This window comes from Tamandua tetradactyla, chromosome 12, assembly GCF_023851605.1.
Source record: "Tamandua tetradactyla isolate mTamTet1 chromosome 12, mTamTet1.pri, whole genome shotgun sequence".
Taxonomy (NCBI): Eukaryota; Metazoa; Chordata; class Mammalia; order Pilosa; family Myrmecophagidae; genus Tamandua; species Tamandua tetradactyla.
In genome coordinates this window covers 28,638,464-28,655,895 of record NC_135338.1, presented here as the reverse complement: position 1 = coordinate 28,655,895, position 17,432 = coordinate 28,638,464, and the positions used below count along the sequence as shown (strand labels likewise).

Here is a 17,432-nt window from a genome sequence, read left to right as displayed (position 1 = left end):
GGATTTCCAAAGAATTCAAGGTTTTTCCCCCAAGAATTGGCTTTGAGCATGTGCAGTCTCTGGTTGTGCTAGAACATGCTTCTACATACATTTCAGAAAATAGCATCTAAGTCCCACCCAGAGGCAGAGAATTTACTATTATAAATGAACAAAGGTAGAGTAAGATCAGGGCTGTAGGCTTAGTGTACGTGCTCTGAGAAGGAGCTTTCCCGGCTGCCATGAGGGAGGAACTTGAGGTGAGTATTGTCATGACCACATTTTTCACCAGCATCATCCCCCCCAGATTCGAGATACAATGCAGAAGGAAGAAGTGGGCTGAAAACTAGTTCCCAAGCTTTGGTTCCAGGAGCTGAAGAGTCAAGTGAACTGCCATTGTGAAATCTCAGGGATAACCTTCTCAAACGGGGAGAAGCTGAGGCCTCACAGACTTCCCTATCCAGAGACCATATAGCTGCCCTCACTGCACTGTGACAAGACTTTTGCCCCCAAGTACAAGCTGGATAGGCACATGGCCACCCACTTGGCCCAGAAACTCCACCAGCACATGTACTGTGGTAAGATGGTTCATTGCAAGATCCATGTGTAGAACCCCTGCAGACACACCACCCCAACAAAGAGGCCCTCCACTGTTCTGCATGCAGTTAAAATTACAATACAAAGCTGAACTACCAGTGCCACCTAGCCATGCACACCACCAGAAGTGATGACCTCTGTTGCAAGTTGTGCTTGCAGACTTTTGAGAGTACCCAGATACAGGAGCATGAGCTCCTGAAAGCCCACTCATGCTAGGTAATAGGCAGTGCCAAGGAGAAGAATCACCTCTTTGTCAATTGCAACTGGCTGAGCTATACTCATAAGGATGTGTGGTGGCACCTAGAGGTGCAGACAGGCCAGAAGGACTTCCTATGTCAGTACTGTGCTCAGCAAGGACCACTTGACATGACATGTCAAAAAGATCCACTCACAGGAGCTGTTCAGGGTTAAAGCAAAGCCAGTGGACATGTTAAGCCTGCTTAGCCGTAGCTCCACAGTCAGTGTAAAGGAAGAGCTGAGCCCCATGCTGTGCGTAGACTCTCTGGACATGATAGAGGCCAAGGTCTTTCCTGGCATGTTGTCCATGGGCATGTATGGTGCCCACATCCCTACCACGCCTGGCACAGGTGTGCCACACTTCCTTGTACACAACATGCTGCCCATGGGTGTGAGCTATACTCTGGATCCTTAACTCTCTCTTCCCCAGCTCAGCTACCTCCAAAATAACAGCTTGGATCTATCTCATGTTTGTCCAACAAAATGCCCTAAGTGGAGGTGGATAGTCTTCTGGTAGAACTTCTGGAAGCCTGTCTCTGTCTTCTACTGATCCCCAGTCCACCTCACCTGAGCCAGCAGCAGCTGTGGCTCTCCTAGATGAAGCACTGCTCACTAAGAGCCCAGCCAACTCTCTCAGGCCCTCTGTACTGAGAATGTGGACTTCCTTCACTTACTGGGCTTTCTTTCATTCAACTTGCCCCCATGTAGCCCACCTAGGGACAGAGAAGGGCTTGTCATGGTCTACTCCCAAGATTAAGCACAATCCCTGTTCACCACTTTTTAAGCTCAGCCTCAAGGTTCCTTGGGAGTTGGGCCATCTGCTGAACTTCAGGCCTCTGCAATTCTGGCACATCATTTCACCTTTGGCCTGAATACTACCACCCTGCCTCAATTCTACCAGGCATTCCAGTAGCCCCCAAGAGGCTACCCATCTTTCTCTTCAACTCTATCAGGGAGAATCAGTACCCACCCCATCTGCATCCCCCTATGAGCTGAGCTTTCAGAGCTGGGTCCAAAGAGAAAAATGTCCAGTGTCTGTAAGTATTGATTTGGGGGTTCAGGCTCCAGGATCAATTCCAGGAAGAGCATTGAGCCCCAATCTCATGAAATGTTCACATATCATAGACTTCAGGTATTTTACTTTTTGTTGTTGTTGTTGTTATCTGAATCAGGAGCCACACTTAGTCCTCTCTCTCTCCAAAGCATCAGATTTTCCTTCTCTTTTGGGGAAGAAGGAGGCCTCTTGGAGATTCATTTCAGCTTGGATGATTTTGAGAGAAAAAGCTCAAGAAGTCCCTTTTCTGGTGCTAGTTGTGATGGAAGTCAGTTGGTCAGGCCCTGATTCAGAGAGTCATTTGGCTCTGTGGCCTGCCTTCAACCAGCAGGCAGAAGCGAGAGCCTATTTCTTTCCTATCACCCCTATCCCTTCTGTACCAACACCTCCCTTTTCAGTCAGTGTTGTCCAGTAACAGCATCATTTACACAATTGTCTGACACACCATTTCACCTCCCTTGTTGAGTGAGCTGTTAGCCTTAGAATGATCACAGTAAGCATTCTTTACACACTGTGAATCCATTCCCACCAGTCCATTCCAGGGGGCACCAGTCTGAACCATTTGGTAACTAGTTTTAACTGGGTCCCTGTTTATAAAGTGGAGTCAGGTCTCTTCATGTGAGGTCACATTTCGCCTTCATGGAGAAATAAATTAACTTTAAGTTGCTTTGGTCTCTGCCATCTTCCATGACTGTCTGTTTCTGCTTCCCTCAGCAGTGTCCACAGGAGGCAGACAAGAAGATGGGAGTCGTTTTCTCACAGATCTTCAATTCTATTTTTCTCCAAGTATATCATGACCCCCCTCATCCTTCTTTTGAAATGGAAAGGAGAAGAAATGAAATCGTGCCCCCCCTACTATCACCTCCCCATTCCCTGCCCTCCACACTGAACATCAGGAACTATTATTACTAGCCTTGGTAGGAGGGACTCTAGGTTCTGGGCTGGTGTGGATAGCAAAGGAGAGGGTGTGAAACCCTCATTTGTTTCTCTCCTATCTTGTCCTATTTCCAATAGGAATTGTTACCCAGTCAGGACTGGGCAGATAGTTGAGTTCTAATCTGTGGGTGCATTGTTGCCTCCAATACTAAACTTTTTTTAATCTACCATGTCCCTTCTATCTCCCACTTTTTAGTCCCTTCTGTTCTCAGTCAAAGAACTTCCACCTTCTTCTGTGCCCCTTCCTTGGTTTTGCCTCCCAGTACCCAGGGAGGTTTTTGCACCAAATGGTTATTCTTTTCTGACTTGTGGGGCTCTCCTGTCATGGACAGCAGTGCCTTTGTCCAAAACCCACCCCAACCCCTCCCTATTTCATCTCAGTCCTGCGTGGGTTTTGTTTTTCACATTCATGGGAGGGACTCAGAATCACCTCCTGAGACACCTCCTCTGATTCAGAAACACACTTTGACCTCTTGACTATTAACTCCTACAAATGCAGCCAGCAGTTTTTGGGCACTGTTCTCAGTAGGTGCCTCATGCAGGCTTCTCCACTAGGGTTTCAGAACAAACTACTAAGGAACTGCCTTGTAGCTCAAGTCTCGATTTCTTGCCCGTCTCCTCCCCGTTCTGCCTGCAAATCACTTTAGTTTATTGACAGGAACTGAGCAGGTCCAATCCTCAGGTGTCCAGTACTCCTTGTTGGAGGCGAAAGTTTGGAAGCAATGAAGTGAATAAGCATGTTTTGGTTTAGGCAAGGTATCTTAGTATGCCCTTAAAAAGGAAAAGGCATAATGATGCCTGGCAAGTTTAGAGTCATACTAGGCTATGTACTCCTTAAAATTAGTTTCAGTGAGTCCCAAGACAATTAAGGTTTATTTTTTAAAAAGTGTCCACCTTGGTACACAGCTACCTCCTACATGCTGTGCATGTTTTGGGGACTTGTGTTGTAGGAAGTGGTGTATGAGAATTCAAGACGGATTCCCTCCTGCTATTTTCCTTATTGCATCTGGTTTTCGTCACTAGACCCAACAATCCTTCTCCCACTTCCAGAACCTTCCTTCCATGCTTAGTTCACATAGGCAAATGGGCCTCTGGCCACAGATTATAAGGTCCTACTGTTGTTAGAGGAGTCCTCGTTCCTCTTTCTGCTCTTCACCATTCCTTCCTGAATTCTCTACTCCCATTAGTGCTGCTGATAAACTCATAGGGAAGACAAAGCAACTATTTAAAATCTCATAACCAAGGTCTTATTGTCCCCTCTGCCCCCATGGCCATCTTTTCTCCTTGCCTTTCTTTCTCCTAAATCACCCATTCTATCCTGTCTCTCCCTTCTTTTTCCCTCAATGCCCTCACCCAAAACTAGGATTTTCCTTATCACTGCAAACTTTGTTAGTGCAGAGGAACATCTACCTTCACCTTTTTTTTTTTTTTGGACCATAGCCACCCAGTTGTTTCTTAAAACTTCTTTCCTAAACTTAAAACAAACAACAATAAAAATCCTTATTGGGCTGCTTGGTCAAAGGATAAGAATGGCTTTGTCCTACTCTCAGTATGAAACCTACTTTAGTAGCTTTACTGAGGCTATGAGAACCTGAATGCAACTGCCCAGGATGGGAAACATGGCACGTAGTGAAGACTAAACAAAAATAAAAAGGGTAATAACCCCTTTCCCTGCTCCTTTCCTAGACTCTGCCAGACATGAGATACCCTGAAAGGGGCAGGTGTACCTCCCACCCTTCAGAGTAACAGGTCAGAAGTAGATACAGTCCTTGGGGGTTAGCCTCAAAAATCTCTGCACTACTATGAAGAGGTAAGGGGTAGGGAAAGGAGCATCAATGAGCTTTTTCCCTCTTAACCTTCTACAATGGCCTTTTGTTAATGGAAATCTGGGAAGGAGCTGAACTTTCTCTAGTAGCCCTTTAAATGCACCCCCTCTCTTTTTGGTAGCTGTTTTCTTCATTCCTTCTCCACCTGCCCTCTTCTTGAGGAGCTGTTTTGAAGCATGATTTTTTTAAAAGTTTATATTGTACAGGATCCAAATTTTACTTTTCAACCAGGATATATATGTAATAAAGTTTGGCTTAGGGCAGTGTTGACCAGAAAAGTCCATGATCATCTGGACCTCACCCTGGCCTCTCTGGTGGTGCTGAATCTGCTACAGAAGAAACTAGCTCTGACCTTCACCACTGGGGGGTAGGGTCTGTGGTAATGGACAGGGTGCTTTGGTCCCAACAGTGTTACTAGACAAAGGCCATGGATTCTTTTGCCCGACATGTTCAATAACCCATTCCTGAGATACTAGGGTTTCAAAGAGGAAAGAGTTTATTACTAGGCACGTAGTAGAAGAGCAGATAACATAGTGGTCCAAAATCTGTGTCCGCACACTACAATAATTCTGACAGTTTTATTAGAGAAAAGGATGGGCAGGGTTTAAGATAATGAGCACAGTGTGTCTAGATGACATAATTAGAGGTGACCTAATTATTGAGCAAGTGCAGATTGTTTACATGTTTAGTCACAGTACCTATGCAAGAAAATGGTGGAATGAGGTATAGGTGATTGTAGGTTAAAGTCAAACTACTGCACATGTCAGGCAGGTCAATTTTGTTTAGATCCAGTCTCGGTTATCAAGATAATTTTGCACTTGGGATGGGTCAGTTCTGGACTGATCCAAGACCCTTCATTAATAAACATTAAGGACTGTCTATGATAATTATAGGACTCTAAAGTTGAAAACTGGATAAGTGGGTACAAATGAAGGCTAATTACAAGGTTTTTACAAACACAGCAGCAGAAGATAAGGGCTGTACAATTATTATCAGAGATCAAGACAGCTGGATTACAATTTAGAGACTTCAGGAATTTCCCTCTGTTTATTCCAATACACCAGAAAGCAAAAAGAAATTTCTATATAACAATTCAGCAAACAAAATCATCCCTTAAATTCTGATTTCTTGGTTACAACAGGAGAAGGATCCATTCACTGGGGGTCATTTAGTGCCTCTATGAAGGGGGTTGGGAGATATATTGTAGTCTCATTTCTTCAGGTGTCAGGTGATGTACTTAGCTGCTTCTCCTAGTACACAACACTCCATCTATGAGTATCTGGCACTAGAACTCCCGAAATACCAGTTCTCCTTAGGTCTCTTCCTCCCTTTCAGTGGTCAAGGCTTTATAGCTCCCCTTTCAAACACCAAATTATCTAAAAAGAGAAAATTACAAGACAAAACCCTAATACATTTAAACACGGTAAATGATCACTTGGAGTGTTTTTAGCTTTATGTAAAACAAGGTTCTTAATTGTAAAATACAAATGCCATTAGAAAATGCAGAAGACATATCTTTGTTAAAGTAGATTCTTCAATGTTTTACAGAATTACATTTTTAAAATTTTTTATAATGAAGTTGGTTATTTAAAACTTCTGAATGAATAAAAAAATTCCCTGGTGCCACTTTGTAGTCAGCACCTCCATCCCCTGATGCATGAAACTATTCATTTATTTTGGGTCACTCCATGTTAATTTTGCCTTTTCTAGAATTTCACATAAATGGAATTATGCAGATTTTATCATTTTGTGTGTGGCTGATTTCACTCAGAATAAAATTTTGGGGATTCATCCATGTCATTGCACACATCCATAGTTAATTTACATTTCCAGGGTTGTCTCTGAAAATTTTTGCTGTCTTCATGAGCTCTTAATAATCTACCATTAGTCTACTTCAGTAAGCTCAGAAACAGAGTCAACAAATGATTTGGATTCTTGTAAGATGAACAAGTAAGGCAGTGAATGATCAAATAGGCAACCTAGCTTCCCCTCATTCCTGACTTCAGTAACCACAAGAACATGCCATTGATTAGACATCAAACTCTGGAGCATACCCATTCTTGTTATTTCCTGCTCTTTTCTTGAGTGATTGATTATCTTTGAGATAAAGGCTTAGACTAAAGAAACATTCCTCAAGATTTCCTTGTTTTCTTGATATCTCTTTCCCTATTTTATGCCTCTGCTTATGTAACTTTATATATGAGTTGACTTAGGGAGTATTTATTGATTTATATATTTGTTTGCTTATTTAATATTGACTAGGTGTGTAGTTTTTCAAAATTTAATCAGATGTATAGGTTTGTGTAACTATCTCACAATGATACATAACTCTTGCATACACAGAAAAAATCCAGTTAGTTCTCACAACTTCCCCCAACATAACCCCTGACAACCACTGATCTGTTCTCCACTATAATTTTGTCACCTAGAGAATATTATATAAAGGGCATCATATATTATGCAAACTTTTTAGTTGGACTTTTCTCACTCACCATAATGCCCTTGAGATCCAACCAATTAATCAATAGTTTTTTGGTCTGTATAGCTAGCATTATTCCATCTAATAGATATGCTATACTTTATCTATTCACCTGTTGAAAGGCATTAGAATTGTCTCTAGTTTTGAACTATCAGAAACAAACCTGCAATGAATATTTGTGTATGGGTTTTGTGTGAATGCTCCAAAAGTATTTTAATTTTATGAGATCCTATTAACTTTTTCTTGTAAGAATTCAAGCCTTTTGTGAGATCTTGTTGGTTTTCCAGTTTAGTCGATGTCCTCATATATCCCAGAGTAATTTGAGCAGTGAATAAAGAATATCTGCAAAGTCCCCTTGGGGGACTTGGGAGAAAGGAAAAAATATTCAACTTTCCCATTTGGAGAATTTCTGATTTTCTCACAAGCAGTGGGGCCAACCTAATTAGCAAGCCAAGCCCTTGATCTCAGGGTTTGCTCCTATGAAACTTATTCCTGCAAAAGTTAGGCTAAGCCTACTTAGAATTGTGTCTAAGACTCACCTCCAGAGAACCTCTTTTGTTGCTCAGATGTGGCTTCTTTTTCTAAGCCAATTTGGCAGGTGAACTCAGTATCTTCCCCCATACATGGGATATGCCTCCTAGGGGTGTAAATCTCCCTGGCAATGTGGGACAGAACTCCAGGGATGAGTTGGGACCCAGCATCTTGGGATTGAGAAAACCTTTTTGACCAAAAGGGGGAAGAGAGAATTGACACAAAATAAAGGATCGGTGGCTGAGAGATTTCAAATAGAATCAGAGGTTATCCTGGAGGTTATTCTTATGCATTATATAGATATTCCATTTTAGTTTATGGTGTATGGGAGTTGCTGGAGGAAAGTACCTGAAACTGTTAAACTGTATTCTAGTAGCCTTGCTTGTTGAAGATGATTGTATAAAGATGTAACTTTTACAGTGTAACTGTGTGTTTGTGAAAACTTTGTGTCTGATGCTCCTTTTATTCAGTGTAGAGACAAATGAGTAAAAAATAAGGAAAAAAATAATAGGGGGTATAAAGGGTAAAATAAATTGGGTAGATGGAAATACTAGTGGTTAATGAGAGGGAGGGGTAAGGGGTATGGAATGTATGAATTTTTTCTTTTTTCTTTTTATTTATTTTTCTGGAGTGTTGCAAATGTTCTAAAAATGATCTTGGTGCTGAATACACAGCTATGTGATGATATCGTGAGCCATTGATTGTATACTATAGATGGACTATAAAATATGTGAAGATTTTTCAATAAAAATGTTTTTTAAAAAAAGAATCATGCCTTTGTTGTCATGTCTCAGAACTCTAAATATAACTCTAGTACACAAGGATTTGTCTTCTATGCCTTAATCTAAATGTTTCATAGTTTCACTTTAACATTTAGATTTGTGAAACATTTTGAATTAATTTTTTTCTACCTGATGTAAAGTTTTCACTGAATGTCTTTCCTTGAGCCTGTTGAATGTACCATTATTCCAACATCATGTGTTGAAGTCTGTCTCCCCTTCCTTCATTGTATGTGCACTTTCGTAAAAAATTTTGTAAAAATCAGTTATATCTTCTTGTGTGGATTTACTTCTACACTTTATCCTTTCACCAATATCAGAGTCCTAATTACTGAAGGTTTGCAGTAAGTCTTAAAATAAGATATTGTAATTTGTTCAATTTATTCTCTTTCAAAATTGAATATTCGAATTGCTTTGACTTTCTGCATCAACTTTAGAATGTGATTGTCTATAGCTTCCAAGAAATATGCTGGGGTTTGACAGAAATCGCATTAAACCTATAGATCAATTGGAGGACAACTGTCATTTTTTACCATGTGTCTCCCAATCCATGAACACAGCATACCTAGTTATTATTTAGATATTCTTGGGTTTATTTTAATTAGTATTAATAAGTATGATAAAAAATAAAAACTATTTTGGTGAATGTCTTATGTGTGCTTGAAAAGGACAAGTATTGTTGTTAGGTGGTAGGTCTTATGAATGTCAATTGCTTGGCAGTAATCTTCAGACCTTGAATATAGTGTTGACATTTTCTTTTTTTTTTAACATGGGCAGGCACTGAGAATCAAACCTGGGTCTCTGGCATGACAGGTGAGAACTCTGCTTCTGAGCCACCTTTACACCCCCTAGTGTTGACATTTTGATTAGTGGTTCTATAACTATTAAATGTGATGTGTGGATAATGTCATCTGTAACTGTGGATTTGGCTATTTCCCCCTTTTAGCTGTGTCTGGGTTTGTGTCCTGTGTTATACAGCGCTGTGGTTTGTTTTTTAAAATTTGTTATTTAAAATTGTTATGTCTTCATGTTGAATTGACTAATTTGGTACCATGTAAGTGTTCTCTTTGACAGAGTGTTTTCTTTGAACTGATGTCTACTTTGACTGATATTAATATAGGCACTCCAGATTTCTTCTTATAGTGTTTGCATAGAATAACCTTCTCCGATCTTTTATATTTAACCTTCATATATCACATTTGAAGTGCCTTTTTTGTAGACAACCTACAATGGGCTCATGTGTTTCATCTATTCTGCCAACCTCTGTGCGTTAATAGTTCTGTTTTCCATTTATAATTAACACAATTTATATATTTGGGTTTAGATCTGCCGTTATAACTATTGATTTCCTTCATTCCATGTGTTTGGCATTTATGTGTTTACCATTTCCTGTTATTTCAACAGGAACCCATTTGCATCATCTGTAGCATTTTTAGTATATCACATTGTATATTATATACAGCATTAGCTCTAAGGATTACAACAAACTTGCATAGCTTATCACCCTCTACCAGTATCAACACTTTACCACTTTAAGTGGAAATGTAGATACACTTTAGGTGCCTATACCCTCTCCACTTTATGACATAGTTATCTTAAGTATTACTCCAACATACATTGAGAATGACATAAAAATATTTATTTTTACTTTGAACAATTTAAAAAACAATTTAAAAATTGTATAAATATACAATTATATTTATTGTATAAGTATCATTTTCAAGCTCTTTCTTCATTCCTAATGTACCACATCTCCTTCTATTATCATTTCATTTTTTGGCTTAAGAATTCCTTTAGTCTTCAAAGAAGATGTGCTGGAACAAATTTTTTGGTTTCTGTACATCATAGAATTTCTTCATTTCACTTAGACTCCAAAGTGAAGTTTTTGCTTGATATAGAATTTGAGTTCACAGATTTTTTTTCCCCTTTGATTTTTATAAAGTGCTGCACCTCTTCCTTCTTGTGTCCATGATTTTTTGGCAATAATTATGCTCCTCTTCGAACAGCCATTCCCCTTTAGTTGATGTCTCATTTCTTCATGACTGCTTTCAAGAATTTTTCTGTTTTTATTTTGGGGGTCCACTCAGATTCTTGAATCTTCAAGTTATGTCTTTTGCAAGTGTTAAGTCATTAGTTCAACAAATATTTGTTTCCTGCATTTCATTTGTTTTCTTTATTCATCTTCTATGACTTAATTCACTTTATTTCTATGTTCTCTCTGTTATTCAGTTTGAAACAGTTCTATTGATCAGTCTTCAAGTTCACAGATTCTACTCTCACTCCCATTCTTCAATTGATTCAATCCATTTCATTTTTTATTTTTGTGATTGTATTTTTCCGTTCTGAAATATGTTGACTCCATTCTTGTTCAGAACCAGAAGGCAGTCTATTCCTTTTTATTACTGAGTATTATTCAATTCTATGTTTATCCATTAATTGGTTAATGAATATTTGGCATATTTTCAAGTTATTGCTATTATATAAACTACAATAAGCCTCCATGTAAAAGCCTTTATTTGAGCATATATTTTTACTTCACTTGTATAAATTCCTAGGAATTGAGTGACTGGTCATTTGTGTGTGTATTTTTAATTAATACAAAATTACCAGACTGGATATTTATTTAGGTATGTTTAATACCTGTGTCACAATTTACAGTTTATATTGCAAGCATTTGTGCATATTTTGTTAAACTTATCCAAAATAATTCATGATTTTGATGCTATTGTAAATTGTACCTTTAAATTCAATTTTTCCCATTGATAATGCATGTAAGTAGGTTTCACTTTGGCTGAATGACCTTGTGTCTTAAGAACTTTGTAAATTAAATTTATATTTATAAGGGCTTCAATTTAGAATTTTAAAGGGGTTTCTATGTACCAGACTACAACTGTGAATGGTGTTATTTCTTCATGTCAAATTTGTATGCTTTTTAACTTTTATTTCTTTCTTTATTACACTGGCTAGGACCTCTAATACCATGTTGAAATCAAGAATGAGAGCAGACATCCTTCATCTATTCCTAATCAATGTGGGAATAATTAATTCTTCATTATTAAATATGCTTTTTACTGTAGCTACTGAGTACATAGATACTCTTTACCATAATGAAAAAGTTTCCATCTGTTCTTAGTTCAATGAGAGTTTTCATCATAAATGGGTTTTGAATAATATCAAATGCTTTGTATCTATTGAGATGATCTTATGATTTTTCTCTTTACTATTTCAAAATAGTTAATTACATTGATTGGTTTTCAAATGTTAAAACAACATTGTACTACTAGGATGAATTCCAATTGTTCATAATATATTTTCTTCTATAGGCATGCCTGTATTTGATTGGTTAATATTTTGTTAACATTTTTGTGCCTGTATTTATGTGGAATGATTGTTTTCAGTTTTTATTCCTTACAATGTTTCTATCTGGTAGTGGGGTAATGCTAACCTCATAAAAAAAAGTTTGGAATTGTATGTTATCTCTCCTGACTCTGTCTTTTTAATAGTATGTTTATTCTATTTTGATTTAATATAATTGCAGATATAGATGTCTTTTAGTCTCATCTTGATATTTGTGTGCTCTCTTTTCATTTTCTTTTTCCTGCCATTTTTTATTATTTATTATTTCATTTTATCTTCTCTGTTGGTGTGCTAGCCCTGCATTTTCATAGAAATAGAATGTGAACCACATATGTAATTTTAAATATTTTAGTAGCCACATTAAAAATAGTGGGGAAAGGACTGGTGAAATTAATTTTAGTAATACATTCTTATAATCAAATATACACAAAATATTATCATTTCAACATACAATAAATATTTTAAAAATATTAATGAGACATTTAACACAAAATCAAATGCCTACTTTACACTCGGCACTTTTCAGTTTGGAGTAGACACATCTCAAATGAAATATAGTCACATATAATCAAAGGCTAGAGATGAGAATACGTACCCTTTACTCAGTATAGTCCTCACTGGATTAATATTTTACCACTTCAGGAGGATCATAAATACCTTTAAAAGTCTCTAAATGCTTAAAGGAATGAAGCCAAACTAAGAGAGAATAATTAGCAGTGAAAATTCCATCTCTGGTTAATTGGTAACTACTTATCAATTAAACAGGCACTTAAAAACTAATGCTTATCACTGGAAGAACAGCTGAAAATAAATATGTGGTATATCCTCAGCATGCAGTAATATACAACCATTAAAAAGAAGTAAAAATACACAAATGACTTGGACAGATTTCCATGAAATATTATGGGAACAATGAACAATACAGAAAATATGATATTGTGAAACACTGACAAAAACATGAATATAATAAGGAACCTGATTGTAAAGGTATGGAGAAAAAATATGATAGCTGTACACTAAAGTTCATACAATGCTCACCCTGACAGAGTGCAGGGTTAGAAAAAGAGGTATGTGCATGTGTGTTCATATGGGTGTAGAGGGGAAGTTAAATTATTTAGAATAAAATAATATGTATGATATTTTAGTTTCCTAGACTATTGAAAGAAATACCATGAAATGGGTACAGCTTAAACTATGGGATATTATTTGGTTACAGTTTTGAAGCTGGGAAAATGTCTAAATCAAGGCATTATAAAGGTTATGCTTTCTTCCCAAAGACTGGCTACCAGCAACCCTTGGCTCCTTTGTTACATGGCAAGGCACATAGCAACATCTGCTATTCTCTCCATTCTTTTCTGGATTTTTTTTGCTTTCAGCTTCTTGACTTTTGTGGCTTTTTTCCTGTGAGTGTCTTCATTCCATTTATAAAGGACTCCTGTAAGAGGATTAAGTCGTATCCTGAATGAGGTGGGCCACACCTTAACTCCATCAAAAGATGAAGGGATGGGGGTTGAGGGGTGGAGGGAAAATGTGCCAGGCTGGAGGCAGGTTTGGGTGGATGCGGGAAGGTGGAAGGAAGGTGACAGGGAAGGGAGAAGGAAGGCAGCAGGGAAGTGGATCTTAAGCAGGTGGAGAGCTTAATGAAGGCAAATAGCTTAAGGAGAAACAAGTACAAACCCTGCATAAAAAAGCTAAGGATATTTTAACAAAAGAATTAAATGTGCAAGAGATTTGTTTTCCGGTTACCACCTGTGGTATTGTTCATGATCAATTACATGGTATGGAATTCTTTAGAATTGGTGGAAAATCATCAGACACAAACTGTCTATTTATGGGCAACTACATCGACAAAAGTTATTATTCAGAGGAGACAGTGATTCTTCTTGTGGCATTAAAGGTGCATTATACAGAGCCCATTACAATATAGAGAGGAAATCATGAAAGCCATCAAATTACACAAGTATATGGTTTTTGTGATGAATGTCTATGAAGGTATGGAAATGCCAATGTTTGAAAATATTTCACAAATTTATTTGATTATCTTCCACTTACAGCTTTAGTAGATGGAATTCTACTAAATATTCTGCAGATATATTCTGCCTCCATGTTGGTCTCTCTCAATCTATAAATACACTGGGTCATATAAGAGCCCTGGATTATTCACAAAAAGTTCCATAGTACAAAGGTGTGATCTGTTGTGGTCAGATGCAGATGATCATGGCAAGTGAGGTATTTCTATGTGTGGTGCTGGTTACACATTTGGATGAGATATTTCATTTTACCATGCTGATGGTCTCACTCTCTTTTTTCCTCCTAACCAACTTCTTTTTTATGAGAATGAGCTGCATTTAATTTAAAAGGGGCAGGGAAGGGCATACCCCACAAATAATACAGTAATGAGGATACACAATTAAATCCCAAAGACTGAAGTCTTTCACCATGTTTGATGTCATCACAGTGGAAGGAATAAAAAGTAGAGGAAATCAATGTTGATACAGTCCAAACTAGTCCATGACGCAAGATGGTACAAGAACTCATTTAACTTAAAAGTGCCCTACTTTTACCTAAATGGCTAGCAGACACGAAGAACAAAACAGTAATGAATCCACAGAGCTTTCTCCATGTAGTTATAAAAATGTGTTGTCAAGTGGCACATTTTAAACACTGGAAAGGGGTGCCACAATGGACCCCTCTCTTTTATAGGTATAACAATAGATTCAACTATCTCAACTAAGCAGGAAGTGGGATCTTCTGCTAGGAACACCAACCCTAATTCACTTTGTCTTGAAATATATACAGATTGCTTACAACTGCTACAGCAACAATATTTTCCTTAAGGTACCAGGCTGTAAGAAGTATTTTCTTGTTGAATTCTAGGCTGTCAGCACTTATTTCATCTTTCTTTCACTTTCCACTTGTACAGGCTTTGTGTGGCTTCAAACTGTGTGAGGTTTATTTTCCCATTATGTGTGAGGTTTATTTTCCTACAAAGCAAGGGTTATGCCTTTGTGTTCCTAGCAAACATTCTGAAGAAATTATCATAAGATCTAGTCATAACAACACTGTCAGATCCACTCCAACAACATTCAAATGTCAAATATGCAGTTATTTTCATACAGAGAAAAAATTTTACTTAAGAGGGATTCATGAACCTGATAGGTTTCCACAGGTGTGTTTTCCATATTTAAGTCCCACATTTTGACTGACAAATAGTCTCTAGGCATCATATATTGACTACTATGGCTGGATTTTACATCAGAAAAAAGGAAATGATTTAAAAAAACTGACCTGTTACTGGGCTCTTCATGTTCTTCAAACAGTTTAGAATGTCTCATAGAGGGCATATGTGCTCATGTCATATAACTGAATAGCCCTTTACTGCTGCTGTTTGCAAATGTGTTACAGCTGTTTGAATGGAATTCTGCTGCTATAATCATCTCTGTGAGTTCTTCCATATTGGCAGGCTTAATATCCACAATATTAAAACTTCTGTCTGTAATTTCCAGACTCCAAAGATTAATCTACAAGTCACCTGTAGATAAATACTTTTTATAATCATTATTTATAGAAATAGAGTTGCTGTGATATGTGTGTGCACTGGCAAACATTCGTGCACTGGCCTCAGTCATTAAATCCATGGGCCTAAACGCTGGTATCCATAATGTAGTAACTATAGTAGGATCTCTCTACCTTCCATCTTCCTCTTTCAGATTATACCCTTCTGATCTTTTATGCCTTTCACTGATTTTCCATAATTTTATTGTTTATCATTGGTAGACAACAAAAACTAAGCAGCACTTCTCTGGGAAAACCACCTAATTTTGTTTATCTTTTCTTCTACTTCTATACTTTTCTAGTCAAACTCTGGTTTGTGAGTCTAGAAAGTGCTGTAAACATTATATTCTCCTCTGCTATGAGACTGGATTTTGTTCTCACTTGGGAGTTGTGAGAATTAATTCACTAGTGTTTGTAAAGCACTTTGAGATACTCAGATCAAAGGTGATCCTGCTCCTGTTGAACGATGACAACACCTCCTTCTTTAACTCCATTTTTCAGTAATTCTCCAGAATGATTGAATCCTATTGTAGAAATAATATCTGCTTCTGCTACATCATCACCTATTGCTCCTTTCACCTGAGAAAAACACCACTGAATGTCATTCCTGTCTCCAGTTCCTGCCATGTTGCACTGTAAGTGGTGACCCTGTTGGGTTCTTCAGGGTCTTTGCTTCCTGAACTCACCCCTATTACCTGGGGATGGGTGTTAGAGAGGGAGGATGGCAGCAGATGGCACCTGTGGGGTAGGGGATTGGGTTGGGGAGAAGGAAGGAGGGGTGGGGAACACCAATTTTTAATGGAGGGATACAATTGGTGTCATAATTGTTATGTGACTACTATGATCAGTGCACCTAATTATTGTTGCCACTATGGGAACATAACAACAAAAAGACAATAACCCAATTAGAAAATGGCCAAAGGATCTGAATAGACATTTATCTAAAGTATGTATGCAATTGGCCAATAAGTACATGAACTGAACTTCAATAGCATTGGTCCTCAGGGAAATGCAAATCAAAACCACAATGCAATCCACTTCATACCACTAAGATGGCAATTACTAAAAATAAATAAATAAACCAATAAGTGTTGGTGAAAATGCAAAGAAATAGAAACATATACATACTGCTGGTGGCATTGTAAAATGGTTCAGTCACTGTGGAAATCAGTTTGGTGGGTCCTAAGAAAGTTGACAATAAAATTACCATATCATTTGATAATTCCAATTCTTAGGATATAACCAAAAGAGAGGAAAGCAGGAACTTGATCAGATATTTGAACATCAATGTTTATTTCAGCACTATTCACAATAGCCAAAAGGTGGAAGCAACCCAAGTATCCACTAACAGATGAAGGGATAAACACAATGGAGTATATACACACAATGGAATATTATTCAGCCAATTAAAGGAATGACGTCCTGACTTTGAAGATATTATGTTGAGTGAAATGAGCCAGAGACAAAAGGAAATTTTGTGTGATTTTTCTGACATGAAATACCTAGAAGAAGCAAATTTCATAAACAGGTGACATTATAGGGACTAAGGATGGGGGTGGAGAGGAGAAGAGGGAGTTACTGCTTAATTGGTGAAGAGTTTTTGTTGGAGGTGAGAAAAAGTTTTAGTAGTAGGATTGTGGGAAGATGGTGGAGAGGGCACTCCAGGACTTGGTCATTCAGGCAGAATGGCTGTTTAACAGGCAGTAACTGTCTGAAAAAAAACCTTTGAAATTCTGGAGTCCATAAGAACACTGTACAGTATCTTGGGAAGAGCAGTATGAAGAGGCTGAAAAATTATGGTATAAAACAGTAAATTGCTCTCTCTGCCTGGTGGCTACTGGAGCCCATTTCCTATCTTGTGTCAGGCTGACCTGGGTTCAAGCCCATGACTAGTTCACTGGTATTAGAAAAGGATGTAAAATTCCAATATCCCAAGAAAAGGTAGGAACAGCTAATCACGGTTTTTGAGTAGCAATTTCAGATTATCGGGGGCCCAGCTCTGAGGGTGGCTTTTGTTTCAACCTAATCTGGACAAAGGCAGTGCCAGCCATGGCATCATTCTGCCCCAGACAGAAGTGGTGGAGGAGACTTTAAGATGGCATGCT

The 17,432-nt window shown here is 38.1% G+C and overlaps 3 pseudogenes; 2 read left to right on the top strand and 1 right to left on the bottom strand.

The window, feature by feature from the left end:
- Positions 1 to 248: 248 nt before the first annotated feature.
- LOC143651283 (zinc finger protein PLAGL2 pseudogene) lies at positions 249 to 1,723 on the top strand (annotated as a pseudogene).
- An 11,829-nt stretch (positions 1,724 to 13,552) lies between these two features.
- Positions 13,553 to 16,227, top strand: LOC143651388 (serine/threonine-protein phosphatase 2A catalytic subunit beta isoform pseudogene; annotated as a pseudogene).
- LOC143651935 (serine/threonine-protein phosphatase 2A 55 kDa regulatory subunit B alpha isoform pseudogene) lies at positions 14,352 to 15,542 on the bottom strand (annotated as a pseudogene).
- Positions 16,228 to 17,432: the final 1,205 nt, after the last annotated feature.